Source organism: Urocitellus parryii, chromosome 7 (genome assembly GCF_045843805.1).
Source record: "Urocitellus parryii isolate mUroPar1 chromosome 7, mUroPar1.hap1, whole genome shotgun sequence".
Lineage (NCBI taxonomy): Eukaryota > Metazoa > Chordata > Mammalia > Rodentia > Sciuridae > Urocitellus > Urocitellus parryii.
This window is the reverse complement of record NC_135537.1, coordinates 178,247,778-178,268,672: the sequence shown is the minus strand read 5'-3', so window position 1 is coordinate 178,268,672 and position 20,895 is coordinate 178,247,778. Positions and strand designations below refer to the sequence as shown.

Sequence of the window (20,895 nt, the reverse complement as noted above, 5' to 3'; positions counted from 1 at the left end):
AAACTCATTAAAGAACCTAGAAGTATTTTTATTCTTTATGAAAAAATCTAATGGAGTTGTATATAATAGGGTTCAACTTGTCATTGTACAAGTCAGATTTCAATTTTCTTAAGAGAAAGTTGAGGAGCAGTTAAAGAAATCTGCTGATAGTTTTGAAATAGCTTCACATTTGTAGCTTATTTTGAGTCTCACTATTTACATTGAGCATTTGCTCCCCACCTGGCACATGTTAATTATGTTGTTTACCTAATTGACTGGAGCAGTTTGCCCTTTTGGATATGCAATTTATCTTTACAGAGGTGAGTATTGTCAAAGAATGTGTCGACTTTAAATGAGAAAAGCTGAAGTTTAATGTGTGAGTGTTGACCATGTCTCAAGTGGTGACATTCTTTCCTCTGAGCCTTAGTCTGATTGTCAGAATTTGCCAGCTTTTTGTTTTCTACCTTTGAATGAAATTCTTAGAATTTATAGAGGAAGTAAGTGAAAATGTGATTTACAGAAACAGCTGCATAGAAAGATTCATGATTTTTTTTTCTTCAGTTATGTGGGCATATTGATAGTTGCTATTTTGCTCCCAATGCCTAAGGCACGGAATTCTACTCTGTAGTTGCCTGCACAGCAGTTTTCTAATGTTAGAAATATAGGTTAATCTTTGTAGAAGGTGATAGGAAAAGCCCTGAAGGGAGAAGAAAGCTTTGTTTTGACATCTAGCTCTTTAGGTGTTCTTAAAGTCCATAGTGTTTGTCAGAATGCCTGCAGAATGAGACCTTCTTATTTTCTTAGAGAGCTGGAAGCAGAGCAAAGGCACCTTGACACATCACTCCATGTCATTGGTGTACAGAGATAATTTGATGTTTTTGTGGGTGATTACTATAACCCACTTGTAATAAAATGACTACTCAAGTACACACCTTTGTACCCTGTGCAAAACCCTTTTTGAAACTTTTTTAACAAATAGATTTCTCCATCAACCCACTGGAAGGCTGATAGTTTATATTTTTCTCTAAGTCTATCCCATTGCATATTTGGCACTAAATCAAATTCAAACAAAACACAGGGATTTGACGTCTTTTGGACTGTAACGTTCCCTGATTACTGTCTCTGAAGTTTGTTCTAGACCATAAGCAGTTATAAGTTCTTTACCTTAAATCTTTCCTTCCAGAAGATTTTCTTTTCTTTCTTTCTTTTCTTTTTTTTTTTTTCTTTCTTTTTTTTTTTTTTTTTTTTAAAGACAGGGTCTCAATAAATTGCCAAGAGTCTTGCTAAGTTGCTAAGGCAATTTGTGAGCCTAAGGCCTCAGCCTCCTAAGTAGTTGGTATTTCAGATGTGGCCATTGCACCTGGCCAAACTTTTATGATGGAGAAGAAAGTGATTCAGAGGGCTTACATTTACTAAAATACATATACTTGATTCTTTCCAATTTGGTAGATAACTGAGATATGAAATCATCATGCCATTATGATTTTGAACAGTGGCCATTAGCTGTTTCTTAATAATCTTGTGACTTTACTCAAAAAAAAAAAAAAAAGGTGTCCATATAGTAGTTGTCCTTTGTCTCATAATTGAAACAGCTGAGTGAAGAGGAGGGATGTGCTTTGTCATAAGTGAGGTTAGTGAAGCAACAAAACAACAGTTTTCCTCATTTGATTCTTTAAGGAGTAAACTGGCTTCATTTGACTGGCTTTGATATCATTTGAAAACTCTTTTTAGGATGTTAGTTGTGAACCAAAACATGTTTCAAAGTGGCTAGAACAGCACTGACCAGTTTAACTTGGATTGAAATAGGGCTATATCTGCCCTCCTTGACAAAGAAGACATGTACATATGAATTGAATGTAGTTCATTTCAGTATAATGAAATAGATGGGGGCTTTGCCCTGTGCCTCTGATTAGAGTTAAAGATTACATCTTCTCGCTATCTTGAAGTTCTTGGTTAACTTTTAGTTAGGAAGGATTCCTATCAACAGATTCCTTCTTTGCTTTATATATGTACATTGACCTGCTGCCCTGAGAAAAGAAAGAAATAAAAACATTTTACTGGAGGGCTGGGGTTGTAGCCCAGTGTCAGAGTGCTTGCCTCACACATGTGAGGCACTGGGTTTGATTCTCAGCACCACATAAAATAAAGATATTGTGTCCATGTATAACTAAAAAATATTTTTTAAAAGCATTTTACTGGAAGCCTAAATCAGAACTGAATGCTTTAATATATCTGTGTTGTCCCTTTTATATAAGCTTGCATTTCTTGGGAAGGGAAGGGCAATGGGCCTTAAAAATGGAAGCACTTGCTCTTTTCTTGCTTGAGGCCTTGCAAGGCTGAGATGCACTTAAGTTTCTCCATTATAGTAGTGCAGGCTTGTGATAGTCTCTGAGGTTCTTTGCTGACAAGACCCCTGAGTAAGGGGCTGGGGATGTAGCTCAGTGGTAGAATGCTTGCCTAGCATTCTACAAGGCCCTGAGTTCAATCCCAAGCACCAAAACGACACAACAAAACAAAAAACCCTGAGTAGTCTTCACTAGGTCACATGAAACTGCCTGAATTGAACTCAAAGTTACAGTTGCTGTGTAGGGGCATATGTTACCTGCTTCAAACAGTGCTGCATAGGAATCAGAAGGCATTTTAAGCTTTCAGACTTGTGCTCATTCCAGCCTAGAGCTAGCTGCTTACTTTCTTCAGCTCTGGATGAGATCCAGTCCTGCTCTGATAATCTACACGCCTTCTCCTGCTGTCACTCACTACCCTTACTAGCTTCCTGAACTACTCGAGAAATAGGTCCCATGTTCACTTTGGGCTCTTTGCAGGTGCTGCTTGGCCTATTTCAGTGTCATACTTACCGAGTACCTCCTTGAGCTAGATCCTGGGAGTAGTTGCTTTGAGAGTTGGGGAAGAAATTAAGATGTCCTTTCTCCCTTCAGCAGTTCTAAATTCTTATAAGAGAAATGAGTAAGATTAATATTTATTTTGTAGTTTTCGGCGGACACAACATCTTTGTTGGTATGTGGTGCTGAGGATCGAACCTGGGCCGCACGCATGCCAGGCGAGCGCGCTACCACTTGAGCCACATCCCCAGCCCCAATGAGTAAGATTAATACATGAAACAGTACCAGGTAGTATATTAACTTTCAGGATTTGTAGAACAGGAAAGATCTTTTAAAATCTTGTAACTTAAACTCTTTATTATTTTATAGATGAAGAAATTATGCTTCATAGAGGTTAAATGATCTGTCCAAGATCACACAACTATTAATTCTCAGTAGTGAACCTGTGTTTGGTGGAATGCTGGAGTTGAGTTGCACACTAATTGCTAGAGTAATTCAGGAAAGGAAGAAATTAGTAAGAGCTGACATCAAATGAAGATGTGTGCAAGGGTTGGGATTCAAACTCTACCTTGGGAGATGAAAAGTATGGGGGTTAAGAGAACAAGGGACATTCAGCAAGCAGGGAGTCGTGTAGGGGAAGTTGCATGTTGTGATTGAGATGGAGAGGACAGAATAAGGGTCTAAATGGTGAATATTAGAAAAGAAGATAGAATCGGAGCCAGGTAAAAATCCAGTAAGAGTTTGGTTTGGTCCTTAAGAAGCCTCAGGAATTTAGCTGTTTATGAAAGTGTCCTCTGTGCATAATGCATTGCAGAAAGGGAGGCTCAAAGCTCTGAGCCTGGAATATTGCAGTAATAAGGGTGTGAGCTAGGAGGGGAGTGGTTCCAGAGATGCTGAAAGAAAAAATAAAATAATGGTATTTCTGCCTGTCATCTAGTGACATTTGCACAAGTCTCCTGTGTAACTGAATAAAGAATGACCATTTAAGCCAAATGTGGCTGTGCATGCCTGTAATCCCAGCTCTTTGGGAGGCTGAGGCAGAAGGATTGCAAGATCAAAGCAAGCCTCAACAACTTAACGAGACCCTGTCTCAAAATTAAAAAGAGGACTGGAAAAAATAAATAAATGAAAAAAATAAAAATTAAAAAAAAAAAGGACTGGGATGTGGCTTAGTGGTTAAATGCCCCTGGGTGCAAACCCTAGTACTGCCCAAAAAAAGGGGGTGGAGTGGGGTAAAAAGAATGACCATTGATTATAATCCTTGAAAAACCAAACCCTGGTTTGGTTGGTCACAGTTTTCATCATGGCTCTAAGTCCTGAATTCCAGCGTACAAGTCTCATTTTGGGTGTTTGAATTATCCAACCTAAAGAAATAAGAGGTAGAGCTGGGCAAAATGGCACAGGCCTATAATTTCAAGGACTCTGGAGGTTGAGGCAGGAGGATCACAAGTTCTAGGCCAGCTTCAACAACTTTGTGAGATCCTTCTCAAAAAATAAAAAGGGCTGGGGAGATATGGCTCAGTGGTAAAAGTGCCTCTGGGTTCAATCTCCAGTATCAAAAAGAAAGAAAGAAAGAAAGAAAGAAAAAAGAGCAGAGGTGTTTTTAAGAATGAATACAGCTAGGCCCCGTGTCTCACGCCTGTAAACCCAGCAGCTCAGGAGGCTGAGGCAGGAGGATTGCGATTTCAAAGCCAACCTCAGCAACTCAGCAAGGTAGGTGCTAAGCAATTCAGTGAGACCCTATCACCAAATAAAATACAAAATGGGGCTGGGGATGTGGCTCAATGGTTCAGTGCCTCTGAGTTCAATCCCCAGTACCAAAAAAAAAAAAAAAAAGGAACGAATACAGTTTGTTGTTTTGTTGTTTAGTATTCTCTCAAAGCAAATAAATTTGTTTGTCTTTTATCATATTCATTTTATCAGTGGAACAGACTGTTTCCAAATAGGTGCTGAGAATGTGCTTTCAGTTCCTGTGTAAGACTCTTTTGAGGGGACTGACCATCAGTCTTCCCTTTTTTGGAGAAAGAAATAAATAAGAAAAATGCAGTGTTCCTTTGAACATTTACCACCATAAAGTATAGGTTGAAGTTCACGTGGAATAGCTGCCATTTATAGAATATTTATTATATGCTGCTAGGTTCATACCTTATTCCTAGTTATATTTTTAGTTGTAGATGAACATAACTCTGTTTATTTATTTATTTATTTGCTTGCTTGGTGCTGGGGATTGAATCCAGTGCCTCATACGTGCTAGGAAAGCATTCTACCACTGAGCCACAGCCTCAGCCCCTCCTAGTCTTCTTAGGCTCTGAAAGACTCTCACTGTTAGCCCCATCTTATGGGTTTAGGGACAGGCTCAGATGTTAAGACTCACTCAAATTTACATGGCTAGCGTGGGGCAAAGCTAGGGTTTGACCTTAGGTCTGGCTGTGGCATCCCCTCTGATGTGCATTCCTGCTCCTCTCAACTGTCAGGCATTAGTACCAGAAATGTAGGGGAGCGGTAGATCTGTTTTGTTCACTCCTTCTTGCTTCTACTAGTGACTTATTGGACTTCCTGCCTAAAATAAGTTTCTTTCAATGCTAAAATAAATGCAAATAAAAGGAGGTCATTTTGTGTGTGAGGTTAGCAAAGTAGATAAAGATGGGTCTCATCCTCTATTGGCTAGGGTGTGAGGAAGTGGATAACACTGCCCCATGTCTTTGGACGTTGTACCAATACAGTCTTTCCCAATGGCAGCTGGGGGACATATATCAGAACAAAGCTATCTGTCAATTATACTTTTTAAAGAATTTCTTCTTATTTATTTATTTTAGTTGTAGTTGGACACAATACATTTCACTTATTTTTATGTGGTGCTAAGGATCGAATCCAGGACCTCGCATGTGCTAGGCAGAGTGCTCTCCCGCTGAGCCATAGCCCCAGCCCAAAGAATTTATTCTTAAGAAATTATCAGCCAAGTTTTTAAAAAATGTAGACATAAAGGATGTTTGTTTCAATGAATCTGTGTGCTACCTAAGAAAAAAATTTCTGCCAATTATTAACTTCTGTCAATTGTAGGATGCATTTCAGAAATGTTAAAATGTGTACAAGAGGTCATCTTTGGCTTTATAGCTAAAATGAAATAAAACTCTAAACCTTTATCAGTATTTACTTAGGTAGGTTCCAGAACCTGTTAAGTGAAATACTATGAAGGAGGCAATGTTGATGTAAAGTTCTACTCTGTCAACATAGAATAATGTCTGTATTTGTACAGGGAAGGTTTAAATGGATCCTCTTTTAATACATAATAATATAACTAATTTATTGAATGCTTACCCTTATGCTAAGCAAGTATTTTACTTGCATTCACTTTTAATCCTCACAGTATTCCTCTAAAGGCAGGTACTGTTATCCCCACTTCACTGGTAAGTAACCTGAGGTTTAGGTTAGATAATTTGCCCCAGTTCATGGGTTAGAACTGAAATTGGTTGGAGTACTGATTCCGTGTTGTGTGTTTTTTTTTTTGTTTTTTTTTTAAGAGAGAGAATTTTAATATTTATTTTTTAGTTTTCGGCAGACACAACATCTTTGTATGTGGTGCTGAGGATCGAACCTGGGCCGTACGCATGCCAGGCGAGCGCTACCACTTGAGCCACATCCCCAGCCCTGATTCCGTGTTTTTAATTGCTACCTTTTAGAGACTTTTTATACACAAATGAGGCCAAATGAGATAAAGAGTCCATTTAGGAAAATTGTTATCTTTTTATTTTTGCTTATTATATACAAAGACTTTTTTCCAAATGGTCCCCGGAAGGTAGCTTTTGGCTTCCAGTAACTGGATTTCAGGTGATTTTTATGTACTTTCTTTGTTACTTTACCTTTTTTTTTTTTTTAATTGTGGGATTGAGGATTGGATCTAGGGCCTAACACATGTTAGGCAAGTGTTCTGTCACTGAGCTATATCTCTAGCCCTTTATTATTTTTTTGTGCTACTGGGTATCAAACCCAGTGCAAGTAGTTTATCACTGAGCTACAATCTCTAAGCCCCCTTTTTATTTTATTTTATTTTTTTGAGTAGAATCCTGCTAAGTTGCCCAGGCTAGCCTTGAATTTGCAATATTCCTGCCTCCGGCTCCTTAATAGCTGGAATTATGTTTGTGCATCACCACATCTGGCTTGTTACTTTACTTTGGAACACGTGTATCAGTTTTATTAAAACAATAGAGTTATATTCAAATAGTAAATTTTTAAAAAATATTTTTTAAGATGTTGATGGGCCTTTATTTTGTTCATTTATTTATATGTGGTGCTGAGAATAAACCCAGTGCCTCACACATGCTGGGCAAGTGCTCTACCTCTCAACCACAACCCCAGCTCCCAGTAGTTAATATTTTGCACCCTAGTTTACCTGAAGAGTAGCTCAGGAAATTAAAGTGCTGTGCTCAGAGATTGTTTTGTTTCTTTTCTTTTTTGAGGGGTGAGGTGGGAAGATGCCAGGGATTGAATTTAGGGGCACTCGACCATTGAGCCACATCCCATCCCTATTTTGTATTTTATTTAGAGACAAGGGTCTCACTGTTTAGCAACCTCACTGTTGCTGAGGCTGGCTTTGAACTCACGATCTTCCTGCCTCAGCCTCCGGAGCTGCTGGGATTATAGGCATGTGCCACCGTGCTTGGCTGGGGTTTGACTTGATTTTAAATCTTTTAGGCTAAAGTTCACTGTGGCCATTTTTAGTATCATAAAATTCTGAAATATTTTTTAAAGTAACCCCAAATGACTTTTTGAGGAAAATTTGGTCCTTTTGGTAGATACTTCCTTAATTTCACCATCTCTGGGATTTGGAATGATAGACACCTGTAGTAGTGATAGTATAAAGAAACAGGCTCTTGCCTAGATGTGCTTTAAATCCCAACTCTTCTCCTGGCAGATGTGACATTATGATTGTTACAGTTTAGATGTGAGGTGTCCCTCAAATGCTCAAACTGTAGGCATGGCTGAAGGAGGTAGGTCTTTGGGAGCCTGCCTTTGAGGTTTGTGTTTTGTCCTTGTTGAGCAGAGCTCTCTTTTTGACTTCCTGGGTGCCACGTTCCTAGCTGCTTTCCTTAGGCACAGCTTTCCACCATGATGATCTGCCTCACTTCGCACCCCAAGGAATGGAACCGGCTGTCTGTGGACTGAGACCTCTGAAACTCTGAGCCCCAAGATAAACTTTTCCTCCTCTAATTCTGTTCTTATTGGGTCTTTTGGTCTCAGCAGGAAGAAAAACTGATTAAAACAGTGATCTTGGGCAGTTAACATCTTTTTTTTTTTTTTGGATCCTCCCATCTGTAAAATGGGAACAATAACACCTTTCTTCCTAGGGTCATAGTGAGGATTAAAAGAGCTAATATGTTAGTGTAATTAAAGTAGTGACTGGCATAAAGTAGACAGTAGTTGCTAGCTGTTATTAGCTTTTTAAATGTTATTCAAGTTTACAACTTTGATAAGAGGTGGTCAGTCAAAGAATTTTCGAGTCCCAAGAGATTACCCATAAAACTGGCAAGTGCTTGCCAACTATTACCTCAAGTTCAGGACTGTTTAAACCCTGTTCCAACTAGGCACAGTGGCACATGTCTGTAATCCCATCAATTCGGGAGGCTAAGGCAGGAGAATCTGATGTTTAAGGCCAACCTCAGCAATTTAGCAAGATCTTTTCTCAAAAAATTAAAGGACTGGGGATATAGCTCAGGGGTAGAGTACCCTCTGGGTTCAATCCCCAGTACCAAACATCCCTGTCCCAGATAGCAGCAGAAAGTCCATGGAAGAGTGTCTGAAAGATGAGACTTGGGTTTTTTTGTTTTGTTTTGTTTTGTTTTTGGTACTGGGGTTTGAACTCGGATACTTAACCACTGAGCTACATTCCCAGCCTATTTTGTATTTTATTTCTTGATCCTCCTGCCTCAGCCTCCTGAGCCACTGGGATTACAAGTGTGCACTACCACGCCTGATTTCTTCTCCATTCTTAACACATTTGTAAATCACTCAGGATTAAACCAAAAGGCAGAGAGACTCACACCTACTCAGAGTCCTATGGGGGGGATGTAAAGTTTTTTTGTCTGAGTGTAGCTTGGGGATTATGCTGTTGGTCAACAGTGAGAGTGTATAAAAAACAGCCTTGGAAAAGCTCATTATGGTGAGGACATGAAGAACTCTTCATTATCTACAAGTGAGCTCATTGAGGACCCCTGGGAGAACATTCTCTCGGGTTTCAAGATTGAGAAATAGCACGTTTCCTCTGAACAGCTCTTTAACATTTTAAGGATGCTATAAATAATGCTTCAGTATGTTTGCTTCTTAACTTTTACTTTGCAGGAGAGCTTAGAGTTTACCTTGGTTCCATTTCTAACAGCAGTTCCTATATTTTCTGACCTATCAATTCTATCAAAATAGTACTGATTACTAGCAGTAAGTTTTCCACCTTACCTTAACAATGGCTTTTGTTTTAAAACCTTTTTTTTTTTTTTGGTGGTAGTAAGGATTGAACCCAGGATATCACTCAGGCTAGGCAAGTGCTCTACCACTAAGCTACATCTCTAGCCCCTCAACTCATTTAATCTTCAGTTTAACAACGGGCTTCTAATATCTAGATTTAGCGAAATGGCAAAAGCTTTTTGTAAACATTTCTTTTTGAAAAATACAAAAATCATTGATGTAGTTTAAAATGAGAGGGAAAGTAGTTTGGACCTTGAAATTAGGATTTATTGAAAGAATATGCATTTGGGGGTATATTTGTCTTTCATGTCTCTGTCATTTCATAGATCTTTATTTTTATAGATAGCTATATATAATTTGAAAAGGAATGTGAGGAGACAATAATATATTCAGATTATTTTATTAACAATACTATTCCATTTCACATTAACATTTACTTTGACACATTAGTAGACAAGGATGGGAAACTCAATTCTGTGTAAATCCTTTCACTTCATTACTTTTACTATTTCAGATCTAAGTTTTATCACTGTACACATTTTTATTCTATAATTATTAATGGACTTAACATACGATAATATGTTGCTATTTTCCTCATTTGTTTTGCTATGTTTAGTAGTGACATAATACATTTAGATAATACTCTGTAATTGACTTACATATTTCCCTATTGCTAAATATTTTCCTTGTTTCTGATAATTTAGTTTATAATTTCAAGGGAGGCTTTTGATACATGTTGCTCTGTTGTCCAAAGGGACTAACAGTGGTTACCTACTTAAATGAGAATGGCCCATAATCCCCAGCTAGAATATTTAATAGGGCAGATCATGTTCGATTCATACTTCAGTCTCCCATAACAATACAACATTATTTCAAGATTTTTTTTTTTAAGAGAGAGTGAGAGAGGAGAGAGGGAGGGAGAGAGAGAGAGAGAGAGAGAATTTTTAATATTTATTTTTTAGTTCTCGGCAGACACAACATCTTTGTTGGTATGTGGTGCTGAGGATCGAACCCGGGTCGCACGCATGCCAGGGGAGCGCGCTACCGCTTGAGCCACATCCCCAGCCCCTATTTCAAGATTTAACAGTGTTTTATATGACTGTGGTAATCAGATTTGTGAAAGGATTAAACATCTTTTGCATCTAAGATTCTTTTTTTTTTTTTTTTTTAAGAGAGAGAGAGAATTTTAATATTTATTTTTCAGTTTTCAGCAGACAGACACAACATCTTTGTTGGTATGTGGTGCTGAGGATCGAACCCGGGCCGCACGCATGCCAGGCGAGCGCGCCACCACTTGAGCCACATCCCCAGCCCGCATCTAAGATTCTTGACATCATTTTTTCTGAGGCACATTATATTTTGGTCTAGTCTTTTGGGTGATTAATTTGCTTTTATAGGTATGACAGGTTAAATTGCTAAGTAATTATAATACTGGAGAAATTTGGCATGTATTCATAGATATGCTGGATTTTTAATTCACTTTTCTTTCTTTGAACTAAATTAATTTCTTCTAGAGGGATATCATCCATCCTAACTCATGTCTGGTAAAAGGTGGGAAGACACATGAACTTGGCTTTCTTTAGTTTATGCTGCCATATTGATAGAAGCATGGCATATGTAAGAACCCAAAAATAATTATGCCACTTTTACATTTTGTAAAAGACACTAGGTAAATGCCTTCAAACTTTATGCCTGTGACCTTACTCTTTCTTCAGGATATCATCTGTGGAAGATGATTCTACTATACATTTGTGTATAGAAAATAGGAGCTTGATATGTTGGCACATGTCTGTAATCACAGCTCTCTGCAAGGCTGAGGCAGGAGGATCACAAGTTTGAGCCCAGCTTGTCTCAAAATAAAAGGGCTGGGGATGTAGATCAGTGGTAGAGTGCTTGTCTTAGCATACACAAGACCCAGATTTCCATCCCTAGTACCAAAAAAAAAAAAAATATATATATATATATATATATATATATATAGAATAAAGAATTTTAGTGTGACTTTGGAGGTGGGGTACTGGGAATTAAACCCAGGGGTGCTTAACTAATGAGCCACATCCTCAGCCCTTTTTTATTTTTTATTTAGAGACAGGGCCTCTCTAAGTTGCTGAGGCTGGCTTTGAACTTACCGTCCTCCTGTCTGAGTCTCCTGAGCCCCTGAGATTAAAGGCATGTATCACTGCGCCTGGCTTAAGTGGGACTTTTTTTTTGTATATGGACATAATATTTTTATTTGATTGTCTTTATGTGGTACTAAGGATCGAACCCAGGGCCGCTGAGCTACAACCCCAGCCCGAGTGGAACTGTTTTTAACTAGAACTTTCCATGTATTGAAGATACCCTGAACTCAACATCAGTGTTACTCAAACTTCAGAAATGGAAAAGGTCAAGCCTTTATTTTCTCTCATCACTGGAATATAAATTATATTTGTTATGTTTGTATATAGCCCAGAGTGGCATATACATATAACCTGCCAACTCTGTGTTAGTTTCTAAAGTTAAAAGTTGGTGATCAGGAGCTGAAGATGTGATTCAGTGGTAGCATGCTTGCCTAGCGTATGTGAAGAGGCCGTGGGTTCAATTTCAGCACTGTATATAAATAAATAAAATAAAGGTCCATTGACAACTAAAAAAAAAAAAAAAACCATGTAGACCTCTGATTAAAAAAAAAGTTACTGATCAGAAGTTGAGAATGGGGCCAAGGGTACAGCTCAGGGATAGCGCACTTGCCTCCTAAGTGTGAGGGCTTGAATTCCATCCCTACCCCAGAAAACAAACAAAAACCCTGAAGTATATAAAAAAAAGTCCAAGATTCCTTTTCCTAAACCTGAGAACATTTACTCAATTAATATTATTTTAGACATAAATATGGAAGCCCTGAGATGTTGGTTGATACAGGAGGATGGACAACTTGTATTCTCAGCCAGCTTCCCGTTAAACAGAAGATAACTATTACAGTATCATTAGTGAGCCTCTTCTAAGTACTCTCCCCACTTTGGGCAATACCTGGAATTGAATCCAGGTTTACTCTACACTGGGCTACATTCCTGTACCCCAACACCTTTTTGAGACAGGGTCTTGCTAAGTTACCAAGGCTGGCCTCAAAATTCTTCTGCCTCAGACTCCTGGGTAGCTAGGTTCATAAGCTTGGGACAGCATACCCAATGAGTATTGTGTCTGTGTGTGTGTGTGTCTGTGTGTGTGTGTGTAGGAGGTGTGATGGGCACTAAACCCAGGGCCTGTGCATGCTCACAAGTGCTCTACCAATAAGCCACGTTGTCAGTACCAACAGATTGTTTTCTGAAAGCTTATAAATTGATACTTTTGTGGAAGCTGTTATTCCTCATGCTAATGATGTCTTAAGGTTTGACCACAAAGGATTTAGCCTCCATGTGTTGAGTATTTACATAGCATCTAAACTGCACTGTTGAGTATATAGCTACTAACCATACTTGGCTATTTATTTATTTATTTTGGTTGTTGTAGATGGAAAGAATGCCTTTATTTTATTTGTTTATTTTTATGTGGTGCTAAGGATCGAACTCGGTGCCTTTCGCATGCTAGGCAAGCGCTCGGCTGCTGAGCTACAGCCCCAGCCCTGGCTATTTAAATTTTACTTTAAGGCCTAGGGATGTAGCTCAGTGGTAGAGCACTCACTTAATATGTGTGGGGCCCTTTGCTTAATGCCTAGCACTGAAAACAATAAAAATTAATTTATAATTTAAGTTAAATTAGAAATTCAGTTTTTTATTCCTGCTTCTTTACTCCAAAGCTGAACGGCCAGTCTATTGCACATTGCAGCTATAGAATGTTTATATTATTGCAGAAAGGTTTATGGGATAGTCCTGCTCTAAATGTCAACACCCCAATCACAAGTGCTCAAAGTATTTGGAGTTTTACTTTGAAATGCCAGGAATCATATCTTCTTCTCATGGCAAACTCTTGGTGGCTATTCTGGTCTTTGGAGATGAGGCCTGGGCAGAATTGGGATGGGAGTGGGAAGTAAAGTGCTACTGTAGACCAGGAATAGAATTGTGGGGTCCCTTCCCTTCTGCCCTACCCCATTTCCTATGAACCTTTGATTTCCCACAGCCCCTTTTTCTTGGCACTGCCGCTTTTCACCTCTGCCCTGTGCAAGGCAGATCCTAGGAACCTGTGGCCACCTGGTTCCTTTGCCAGTGAAAAGAAAATGGAAGGGCCAGAAGAGTCCTGGTGTGATTGCTCCTCTCGGGTGGTCTGTGAGGTGCCCTTGAGTCCAGTGCTGCCTCTTCTAATTTGGGTGCCTGTGTCATTGGATGTATAATGTGGTCTTGAGCTAAATGTGCAGACAGCAGCATCTGAGGCACATCCAGAGGGCATAGGCAGCATTTCTTTGAATTCAGCAAAACCATAATTATTGTGTTTTCTTTTCAAAACTCTGTTTTACGCAAGTACTCTGAGGCGAGACAAAGCTGTTCCCTTATTGGATGTAGTCATTTAGAGTCTGTGCTAACTTGCACAAAAAATTTGTATGATTTTATATCCTTATCAGAAAAGCTCTACAGTGTTTTGTTGATCATCATTTTCCCCAGTAATATCAGAAATAATGGCTCAGGTAGCTTTATTTAAACAAAAACTGGTGAGATTTCAGCTAGTTTCTTAATTGCCCTGCACACTGAGCTATCTCACATTTCTGGTCTTCAGTCATTTTGTTCCTTTTGTCTGGTATAACATTTAGCATGAATAGTTATACTGCCTATGGTTCCTATATCATAAGCTTAGACTTTACAAAGATTTAACCTACCTTGGCCACCTCTCATCCTTCCCCAGTCACTTAGAATAGGCCCAAACTCCTAAAGGCTTTCTGAATGACTGCTCTCCCTCGGGTGCCCCTCCAAACCTCATTAGCACATGCATACCTCTTGCCACAGTATCTTTCTCCCTTCCCAGATGAGCCACTTCCTGTTTCTAGACTCTTGTGCAGTGCCTTGCAACATAGTAGTTGAATGTGTTGGAGGGAAAGAGTCATCCTACTCAGCCTGAATCCAGTCTAGAGTTGATAGCATCTTTGTGTGACCTGATATTGCCCTGTGAGCATTCAGGCTTAATTCTTGTGGTACTCAACTCTTTTGCCTTTATTTAGGTAACAGACAAAAAGGAACTCTTGAATTTTCATTGTAGCTTTTTATTCTTTTATTTTTCTTGTTTCCACCTTGGTTAGGTTCCTTAGCTACTTTTTCTTTGAGTCCTTGTAAAGTATAATTACACTTTACTGTGCTTCTAAGCTAAAGAATACTTACTTAGTTTGGTTTTCTTAAGTTACTACCCAGATTCCACCAGTTTTCATTTTTGGACATTCGTTCCATCCAAAGTCATGGCAGCATTCTATTTCAGCAGAAGACCAACCTAGATGACCAAAAAAAAAAAAAAATATATATATATCCTTTTAAAGGAGCGTCTAACACAGAGGCTTTTTTTTTTTTTTAACCTCTATTCTTTATCCTTTAGGTTTATAAGAAACAAGAAGTAGAATGACAGTTGCTAAAGATATGGAATAGTTGGAACTCTTCATATGTTGCTGGTGGGAATGTAAAATGGTATAGCTGCTTTGGAAAATAGTTTGATAGTTCCTCAGAAAGTTAATCATTCAACCCAGCAATTGCTATCCCTAAGTATATACTGCCTAAGAAAAATGAAAACACAAAAACTTGTACACATAAATTTATTGCAGCGTTATTCAGAATAGCCAAAAGACAAGTGACCCAAGTGACCATTAACTGTGAATTGATAAATAAAATGTGGTATAACTATGCAATGGAATATTGTCTCGCATTAAAGAAATAACACTAGCTGGGTGTGGTGGCACACACCTATAATACCAGTGACTTAGGAGGCTGAGGAAGGAAGATTGCAAGTTCCAGGCCAGCCTTAGCAATTTAGCAATAAAAAATGAAAAGGGCTGGGAATGTAGTTCAATGGTAAAGCACTCCTGGGTTCAGACCCCTGTACAAAAAGAAACAAGTCACAGGAATAGTTTGAAGCCACCCTGATGATTTATTCTAATTTACATGGTTTATACATCCCATGGCCTTAGAATTATGTGCCAGAGAGCCAGTTTTGTAGGGGATTAGGTTATGGGAAAAGCTTTTTCTTTTCACTTTCTTTCTTTTTTAAAATCAGATATTCTCTTGCATTTACTTTGCTGCTAATAGTGAAATGGGTTAAGGGGAAAACTTTCTTTGTGTATTTCCAGCTTTGCCAGAACAGCTTAACAAACAGCTGTTTGAACTCTAAATTGTGTTCCTGCATTTCCAGGGATGCTTTCTGACCTCTTATTAGCAACACAACTGTGACTGGCTGGCATGTTTTGTGGTGCCAAACATAGCTGTGGCCAACCTGGAATGTGTCCATACTGAAGATACAGGACTCAAAAGGAACAAGTGTTGAACATTCTCTTCCCCAGAGTCAGGAAGTCTTTATAGTGACAGTCCTGCAGGCACATCTGACATGCTTGTGAAAAATTTTTCACAAACTAACATTTTAGGCCTTGAATAGTAGGTTTCAATCTATTTAAATTTGCCAGCTTTTGGAATGTATGTATTCAAATAAACTTAGAGGTTGGGTGTTGTTTCAGTGTCCTGTGTTAACATACTAAACATGTGCTATTCAAAAATAGTGAATTTCCATCTTTTTTCATTTTATTTTTTAGTTGTAGATGGACACGATGCCTTTATTTTATTCATTGATTTTTATGTGGTGTTGAGGATTGAACCCAGTGCCTCACATGTGCTAGGCAAGTGCTTTATCAATGAGCCACAGCCCTGAATTTGCATCTTTAGTGAGACCTTCCTTTATCCATTGACACCAAGAGTCAGTCTCAGCCTCCATGTTGAACATTTATTCCTTTTGAGCATTATGCCTCTTTATTAGTACTGTGATATGGTGGTCCATGTTTTGAATAAATAATGTTTACCACTGGGTTACATCCCTGTCCCTTTTTTATAGTTTGAGACAGGATCTTCCTGAGCTTCTCATGCTGGTCTGGAATTAGAAGTCCTTCAGCCTCAGCCTCCTGAGTAGCTGGGATTACAGGTATGCACCACTGTGCCCAACCAATAATATCTCAAACACCATCTGCCATGACCAGTGCCATCCACAGATAGGAAGATGAGCCAGAGTCAGAAAAACTCAGTGCTTGCCCTGGTATTGCCCATACCACTGCATAGTCCACTTGTTTCAGTCCCACATTTTGAGCTCTTAAGAAGCAGAGGAGTAGAGGAGTAGTCCTTAGTAAAGGATTATGTCGCCGTCCCCCCCCCGCTCCCCCAATTCTGAGTTAAACCCAGGGCCAAGCACATGTCACTCTACCAGTGAGCCACATCCAAAGGCCAGAAAAGAGGAACCCATGCTGGAGCCAGACATGCTGGCTGACACTCTGCCATTTGTCATGAGTGTGATTGATGGTGGGCAAATTTTTAAACTACTTTGTTCTAAAATTTCCTCATTCTAAAAAGGAATAGTAGTGATTCTTACCTCATTATGTCATTGTGAATATTAAACTAATTGAAATATGTAGTATGCACTTGGGGCTAGGGTTGTAACTCAGTGGTAGAACACTTGCCTGGCATATGTAAGGCATTGGGTTTGATCCTCAGCACCACATTAAAAAAAAAATAAAAATAAAACAAAAGTATTGTGTTCATCTACAACTAAAAAGATTTTTTTAAAAGAAAGAAACATGTAAACATTTAAAATAGCAAGTAGTTTGTTGCTACCAGTAATAAGCAGTTTTGTGTTAGGCAAGCTGATAGAGTAAAGTTAGTGGAAGTGGAAAAGAGTTAAAATCTAGAGGGTACTACAAGGAAAGAATTAACAGAAGTTTGATGATTGGTGAGAAGTTTCTTTATCAGGGGATTCCAGGGCTTTGAGGCTGGGAAAATTGGTACCATTAACAGAGGTGGAAAAGCTAGGAATTAACTAATTGGAAAAGATGTGAAAAAAAAATTAAAGTCTAAAGCATAAGGAAAATTTTGACTACATATGCTGTGGACAGTTCAGAATCTTTTTTTTTTTTTTTTTTTTAAGAGAGAATTTTTATTTATTTTTTTAGTTTTCAGCAGACACAACATCTTTGTTTGTATGTGGTGCTGAGGATCGAACCCGGGCTGCACGCATGCCAGGCGAGCATGCTACGGCTTGAGCCACATCCCCAGCCCCAGTTCAGAATCTTTGCCCAGTAATGTATTGAGTAAACAATAATTGGATTCAAGTCCTTCCTTACAAAGTAACTTCTTTCTTGGCACTTACTGTTTCATGATTGCTTTTTATTATTATTATTTTTATTTTGAGACAGGGTTCTGCCATGTTGCCAGGGCTGGCCTTGAACTTGCAATCTACTGTCTCGCCGTGCTGGCATATTTTGCATTTTTAATAGAAGCTAAACACAGAAGTCTACATAGAGAGGGACAGGTTATTTTGGTAAGATGTCTCCTTAAAAGTTTCAGCTTGCTGGGTACAGTAGCACATGCCTGTAATTCCAGAGACTTGGTAGGCCAAGACAGGAGGATTCCAAATTTGAAACTAGCCTCTGCAATATAACGAGACCTTTTCTCAAAATAAAAGGGGGCGTGGCACAGGGGATGTAGCTCAATGGTAGAGAATCCCCTTTGATTCAATTTCTGGTTCAAGAAAAAACAAAGCAAAATTTGATATTTTCTCAGTAATACTAAGGGCAGTTTAATTTTCTGTACTATTACTTATAGCAAAGTAGAATTTACTAAAATAGGATTTTAAATTTCTTGTATCCAAGGATTCTGCCCAGGAAGAATTAAATGATTCTAATTTAGTGATTTCAAGATTTTGTTTTAAGTCTATTAAAAGTAAGGAATCTGGTGTTAGATGAGCTGTTAGTTTCTGCTCTCCCAGTGGACTTTTTCGCAGTTAAACATAAGCATCTGGGTGGGCAACATAGGGAGCTACAGTAGAACTGATGTCGGACACCTGCTAACTTCTAAAGCTCATATATTCTCATTATAGCAAATCCTTGATTACTAGAACTGTCAGAGGATGTCCTAAAAATAAAGAGGGCCTATAGCAGAGGAGAAGCTAACAAGAGGAATGTGATTTTATTTTTTCTTCATGCTGCCATGAGAAGTTTGGATATTATTATTTAAAAAAAATATTTATTTTTTAGTTGTAATTAGACATACTACCTTTATTTCACTTATTTATTTTTATGTGGTGTTGAGGATTGAACCCAGGGTCTCGCACATTCGAGGCCAGCGCTCTACTGTTGAGCTACACCCCAGCCCCAAGTTTGGATATTATACTCAAAACTCCTGAGTAAACCAGATTTGATATTTCCAGATTGCTCTTTCAAAAAAAGAAAGGAGTTATTCTGTTTGAGGGTTGACCTGAATGAGTAAGTAGTTGGTCACTCCCTGCCTGCTGTCCCTTTAAGACCTCAAAGGACCTGTTACTCTTCCCACTCCCACCACCCCCACCCCACAACTAGGTTTTTTGTTTGTTTGTTTGTTTTTTATTTTTTTTGAGAGAGAGAGAGAGAGAGAAATTTTTAATATTTATTTTTCAGTTTTTAGCGGACACTACATCTTTGTTGGTATGTGGTGCTGAGGATCGAACCCGGGCCGCACGCATGCCAGGCAAGCGAGCTACCACTTGAGCCACATCCTCAGCCCCTGTTTGTTTTTTAATACATGACAGTGGAATGCATCACAATTCTTATTAAACATATAGAACATTTTTTCATACCTCTGTTTGTATATAAAAGGACCTTTACTCTTTCTGCTGGGATGAATTATATGTTTGGGTAGAATGAGAAGATTAGGATGGTTCCAGATATTGTATGTGAGTCAGTTTGGAATAGTCCTATTATTTTCAGATCATTGTCCATAACAGACAGTTTTAATCTGAAATAACTCTATTCCTTCAGCTGAAGAAATTTAACCCTAGTAGAAACCTAACTAGAAGATTAACAGGAAATAGTGGTCTGAAATACCATGGATAGGGGCTGGGGCAGTGGCTCAGCTGTAGAGCGCTTGCCTAGCACGTGCGAGGCCCTGGGTTCAATCCTTTGCACCACATAAAGATAAATAGATGAAATAAAGGTAGTGTGTCCAACTATAACTAAAAAATTAATAAAAATAAAATATATATATATTAAAGGAAAAAGAAATGCTGTGGACAACAATCTTTGGGGACCATGTACAACAGCACATGAAGGGAAGTCTACATAGTGGTTACAGAATGTGAATGTTGCAATTGGTCAGAGCTAGGTTCTGATCTGTTGATTGGTTTGCAGGTTATCTAGCCTCTCTTGATGGATCTTAGATTCTTCACCTGTAAAGTGGGATGATACCCACCCACCTTAGAAAGTTATGAGGATGCAGTGGCCTAATATGTCATGAATTCTGGCGCACAGTAAATGTTTAGTAAATGGAAGTTGTTTTATTTATTAAAGGAATGATTAGTTAATCCCTTCAACATGTATGAGATAAAACCAAAAGCATTACTCTGAAGGACCTGGGCTGGAGATTTGGGCTCTATGGTAGTGCAGTTAGTTCAGGTTCCCTCTTAGAAGTTTGTGTAGGTACGAACATGGTGGTCGACTTCACAAAAGAAATGCAGTGGATTTTGTTTTCCTTTGTTTTGAAGGGTAAGATAAGACTAGGTGAATGAATACAGAGGAAGTGGCATTCCAGGCAGCGAGAACAGAGACATGAAAGAACATGGAACATGACTGGGGCTCCAGGTAGTCTGCTGCAATCAGAATAAGAGGTCTTTGTAAGAAAATGGCAGAGGTGGCCAGAGAGGCAGGCAGAAACTTTACCACTGGGGAGTATGCTAAATATTGAACTTGATTCTTTAAGGGTAGGCTGTAATTGAAGGACTTAAAGTGTGAAAGTAACATCACATTTTTTGTTTTAAGGATTAAATCATTGTAGCAGTGTGGTAGAGGTAAGGAGGTCAATTGCACTCTTCCATGTGGGGATGGTATTAAGGGGACATTACTTAGAGGATGGAAGGAACTAGATACAGGGAGGAATAAGGAAGTTTGGCCAAGGCTATGAGTATACTATGAACTGGGGAAGGTAGGAGAGGAGAGAATAATTTTGAAATACTCTGAATTGCATTTGGTTATGTTTAAGTTTGAGCTGCTTGTGAGACGTACGAGGAAAGATGGGCAGGTGTATCTGTTGGATTGGGCTAGAGAGATTTGGGACTGTCTGAGTAGACTATAGGCAATAATGTAATGTAAGTTTGTGCAGAGGTGGGCTTTCTCTAAAGTGAAACTGTAGAGTTAGAACAATACCAAAGAGAGAACCTTGAGAAATTCTGGAGTATTTCTGCTGTTCCCGAAGCCAAAAGGAGGTCTTTGTACGAGAATATTCTATGTGGACTTTTTGGTTTGCAGTCACTATATTGACTTTTTGGTGCACAAAGTACTTCAGTTCTATCATTGTGTTCTTTAACTAATTCAGTGCTTTGGGTTCCTAAGAGTGAAACTTTAATAAAGCATTTTGCAAATATGGCATTATTTGCTTTTGTTGTACTTTTCTATTGCTGAAATTATGGTCACACAGTGTATCTATCACTGTAGTCTCTACAATCCAATTTTCCA

The 20,895-nt window shown here is 38.7% G+C and overlaps 1 protein-coding gene across 1 annotated transcript in view; it reads left to right on the top strand.

The window, feature by feature from the left end:
* Grb2 (growth factor receptor bound protein 2) overlaps nt 1–20,895 on the top strand; it is a 70,364-nt gene that overhangs the window by 10,440 nt on the left and 39,029 nt on the right. The gene's annotated exons all lie outside the window — the stretch shown is intronic.